The sequence below is a fragment of the Schistocerca serialis genome, chromosome 1 (assembly GCF_023864345.2).
Source record: "Schistocerca serialis cubense isolate TAMUIC-IGC-003099 chromosome 1, iqSchSeri2.2, whole genome shotgun sequence".
NCBI lineage: Eukaryota > Metazoa > Arthropoda > Insecta > Orthoptera > Acrididae > Schistocerca > Schistocerca serialis.
In genome coordinates, this window is record NC_064638.1 from 787,610,012 (window position 1) to 787,615,064 (window position 5,053).

The window sequence follows — 5,053 nt, forward strand, 5'->3', positions numbered from 1 at the left end:
CCATGCGCCTGTCTCGGTGTTCACAGGAAGAAAGATATTTGAATATTTGAACTAATTCTATTTTATTTCCAGCTTCAGATTATGAGGGGGAAATGAATGTACGTAATGATTGTTTTCGCGTTTATTTTGGAAATTTTGTGTGGAAACAGACTAGACTCCCATCCTTTGTACAAAGCCACGTGGTGTCGTAATCTACAAAGTCTCATCAGTAGTTCCAATGCATAAATTCTATCGCGCAAATCGAGTGCAAAGAAGTATATTCAAACTCGTGTGATTTATTTTGGTCGAAAACTTGAACTGTAAAAAGGTTTCTTTGTACGAAGGGGGTCTTACAACACGTGGTCTGCCCCATGCTAGTAACAGCGAAAGTGTTTGATCATTGGGTAGCCTAATTATAACATCGAACGCTCACATCGTAATTAATTGTCGTTTCCACTCCCTTTGTGGTTAGATGTACTGTAGTTCCAAGTCGTCGATCGTTCGTTGCCGGTGGGCACGAGTTTCAAATAGCGAAAAAACTGATATCGCACCGCTAAACTCCTTCGACCCCTGTGTCAATGTGTCTGGTCCCCAGTTTGTCCGTTATCTTCCTCTTAACTAGTGGATGTTCTGTGTAAAGTAATGGTAGAATTTGGTGGTACACATTTGGCCAAACGCAGTTCCGTCTTGCCCGTAAAACAATAATGTGAGCGCAGATTAGCATGCAAGATAGCCAAGCTATAAGTTGTAAAAATAATTAATCTCTGTGAAGTGGAATAATTACTGTAATTTCTGTAAAGTCAATTGATTATGTTTAAAATAAATAGGTTATCAATAATTATCAATCTTTAACATACCCTAAAATCACAATGAAGTCAATTTAAGAGAATTCGTATATAGAAGGAAAAGAGTTTTAAAAATAACAAAACGCAGGGACCCACAATCAGCGTGTGAGCCCTTCAGCCCCTTGCTGAGTAATGTGCAACATAGGACACGCTCCGTTCTCTAGGTATCGCTCTAGTCTACCCCTCCGCCAATTATCCGTATTCAGAGCTAGTTGGAATGAGTATCTCTTTTATTAATGTCACTGTCAGGTGTCGGATTCCGCCTGGTTGTGGACCAGTATAGAAACAAGAAAATCCACAAATCACGAGGGCTGCGTAAAGCAGAAATACGAGCGTTGCCGGGGGCTTTAGGCAAGTACAGGCAAAAGCATAGTTTTATTTCCTCCACAATAGCACAGTTAACTTTCATCTGTCGTCCTCTGCTAGGTTTCTTGTAAGAAAATTTTGTTGGATTCCCACAAAATGGTAATCTCTCATCTGACGTCCCTTTGCCACGATTCCCACAAAGCAGACCGTAATCTTTGAAAAGTACCAGTGAAACGTAGCCCCTGTATCAAAAATTCATATGCAAGTATAACTCTGGTAGAAAAACTTGTCCATCGTAAAATCGTATCAATTTCCTAAGGAAGATGTAACGTCCATCACCTACTTTTTTCCCGTAACTCCTTTTCCTTGTTTGTACCTGTCACCTGAAAGCACACGGAGATTGAACATCGCAGAGGGACCAAATTTTTGCGCTGTATCTACTTGGTTTTGATTTCATGTAAACCCCAACCGGACAATTCCCAAGATCCACTGTCAAATGATTACTTGGGCAAAAATGTAAACATCATTACTGTGCAGAAATGGTAAATATTTCTCTAAATGGACAAAGTTATTTCTGTATATGACGCTAGTATCTGTTCCCGAAAGAACAGTTACCGTGGATGACCATGCAGTTTTGCTAGAAATGAAATGATAATTAAATGGACACCCTAGCTGCAAACAGGCGTTGATGTACTTCATTGAGGACATGTTGAAAATGTGTGCCCCGACCGGGACTCGAACCCGGGATCTCCTGCTTGTATGGCAGACGCTCTATCCATCTGAGCCACCGCGGGCACAGAGGATAGTGCGTATGCAGGAACTTATCCCTTGCACGCTCCCCATGAGATCTCACGGGGGATTGAAGCTGATGCGGACAATGGTGCTGTTACAGAAATTAAGAGCGTTGGATATGATTCAGAGGGTGACCTATGTTAACGTATACCTAGCACCGAGACTCACTCACGTAGCGCATGCCCTGCCTTTAACGCGCACAATGGCGTCACGGATACTAGCAACTTTCGGAACCTACGTGAGTGTGGGACACCTGTTTAAGATCCGATACACAACGCTTACGCTACCACCTGGAGAGGGTGGACTTGGTCTAGTTAACGTATATGAAAAGGCACGGGCGTTATTCGTCAGTACGATGTTCCGACAGTGGAGCGGTCAATTTCGCAATATCTCGGGTGCGTTGGCCGATGTACTAGCGCCCACTTCAATGCTGCCCCCAGTCGATGTGGGCCATATTTCACCGAAGCTGTCACATTTCAAGTCTATTTTTTTGGAGTTTAGCTATGTCAGAGATTCCTTCCCAACAACACGACTACCGACGACGCGAGACGTATACCAACTCTTACTGCGCCGGTGCCCCAGGAATACCCTGGAAAAGAAGTACCCAGACAAGAACTGGCGACAGATATGGTGCGTTGTACGGAACGTTTACCTCCCAACGTCGGTACGCTCAACATGGTATGTGGTGATAAATAGGAAGTTCGCAACGAATCAACGGCGGCACGCGATTCATTTGGCAGACACTCCACTATGTTTAGGCTGCGCAACAGTGGACACTGATGAACATCGTTTAGCATGTAGTGGGACGGCTCCAGTGTGGCACTTGGCACAACAGATATTGGCGTTCCTGTTACGCCCCGCCCCTCACACAATTTCATCAGACACACTTTTTTCCCCCCAAGAATCTTATTTCCCGGTCCAAAAAAACCAATGCAGTGACATGGGTGCGGGGAATGGTGGTGGGCTACGTGTATAACGAATCGGAAAAGGACAAAATTGATTTTTGGCATTTTCTCCTAGATGGACACACGAAGCTGCAACAGCATAAGAAATATAGGCAAGACTTCGCTAATTACTTGCGACTTACATTTACCGACCCGCCGGCCAGATGGGGTGTGACAGGTGGGAGATGAGATAGACGAAGAAGCCGAGATAGACATCGATCACACTTACGGACCCTTAGTTAATTTCGAGAATACGACCCAGTCTTACACCAACGTCTGGAGAACGAGTCGATAGATGGCTCTCTTGCTCTATCGAACGTCGGGTCGTGAGCAGGTGTCGCCCCCGACACGAATTTCATTTCATTGCTACAGGAGAATGTTTCTTTTCTATTTGTACTATCCGCAATGTCTTCATGTCTTTCATTTGGGCATTTCCAGTTTTATTCATTTCCTTAATTAATTAATTTTGTAATTAGCCACTATTTGTCAACATATGGACTTTGTAGACACTCTTTATGCGATAGTACAACAACATGTATGTCAGCAAAGGTGGTAAGCCTGACATTGGATACAAACAAAAAAAAAAAAAAGAAAAAAAAACAAAAAAAGTTGGTAGAGCATTTGCCCGCAAAAAATTAATAATAATAAAAAAAATTTAAAAAAAATAAAAAACAAATTAAAAAAAGGCGCTGCAGTCTGGAACCGCAAGACTTTAAAAAAAAAAAAGATGGATAGAGCGTCTGCCATGTAAGCAGGAGGTCCCGGGTTCGAGTCCCGGTCGTGGCACACATTTTCAACATGTCCCCAATGAAGTACATCAACGCCTGTTTGCAGCTAGCGTGTCCATTTAATTATCATTTCAAAGTTATTTCATTTATCTCCAATACCCTCTTGTGGTAACGTAGCCGAATTGATGTAAGAAAGAAGTTCAAAAATCTTATTTCTCTGAATGAATATGAGGATAGTTTGCTTTAGTCCATGGGGTCGGTGGACCATACCATGGAAAGTGGTTCTCTCTTAGCTTTTAGTGCTCCCATAGTTACAAGGAGCCGTATGGAACGGACCATTTCTGTTTCAATTGTTCGGATCCATTTACGTTTCTTAGAATTATTGGTGGCATTTCATAAATTATAAACTGTGTCTGTTTTTCAGTTTGAGTATTTTAAACAGTTTCCACTATTTTACATGTAAATAACAACAGGAATGTCATTGTGACCCTTGGCTGTTTGTGCAGTGACTGCCGTATAATTTCATTTCTTCCTGTGTATATAGGATTTTGCAATACTTCCATGTCATCGATCACTCCTCCGTTGTCCTTTCCTTTAATGACTGCTTCAACGAAGTCCATTTCTTTAGATTGTGCTCTATTTCGGAACAGACACATTCAACATCACTATCTCCTGGTTTTCATTCTACTTCTTTTATTTGCATTACTACTTCTAGATCGCCTTCATTGCGTAAATTATTTTTTTCTGTAACTTTAGATTTTCCGACATGTTCTTTTTGCAGTACAGCATGCTATAGCCGCAGAAATGTAGGAAATGACTAACAGAGAAAAATACTTGCTTGAATATTGTTACACATAACATGCATTAAAATTCTAAACATTCATTTCGCACTTGTGCCAAAATAACTTCCCAATACGTGCATTTATACATGTATGTTTCTTACCATGCGTAATCCTGAATGGGATACCAAAGGAACCCAACAAATATTTCCATTATTATTTGGAATATAGATAAATTTACTTAAATATTCAACTATGGTATGCTTTTGTTCAACAAAGTGACACATCCTGAAAAATATAATTTGTTTAGAACAGCTACAAAAATTAAAATAGTTACGTTGGGTTCATGTAGTATCCACTTTCGTATGCAGGAGGTTAATGGTCTCATTTAGTAACTAAAAGGGAAAGTACAATTCATCGTGATTTGCCCTGTTAAACGTTGACTGAAAGTAAAGAAGAAAAGATCGGAATGTAACGATCAGCTTTGGTATAAAGTTCGTTCAAGACTTTCATCAGTGGTTAAATATGTAATTCTTATTCATGAATACTTCCGTACTATGTTCAGGGGCTGAAACGATTGTATTATGAAGGCCATGTTGAATAAATCCATTTTTATACGCCTGGCAATCCCTAGAAGTATCCCGAAAGTCATCACATTTTAATGTAATTGTAAACAGATT

At 40.8% G+C, this 5,053-nt stretch overlaps 1 non-coding gene across 1 annotated transcript; it reads right to left on the reverse strand.

Annotated features, from left to right (window-relative positions):
• Positions 1 to 1,850: 1,850 nt before the first annotated feature.
• Trnav-uac (transfer RNA valine (anticodon UAC)) lies at positions 1,851 to 1,925 on the reverse strand. Its single transcript has one exon. It is a non-coding gene; the product is annotated as a tRNA-Val (tRNA).
• Positions 1,926 to 5,053: the final 3,128 nt, after the last annotated feature.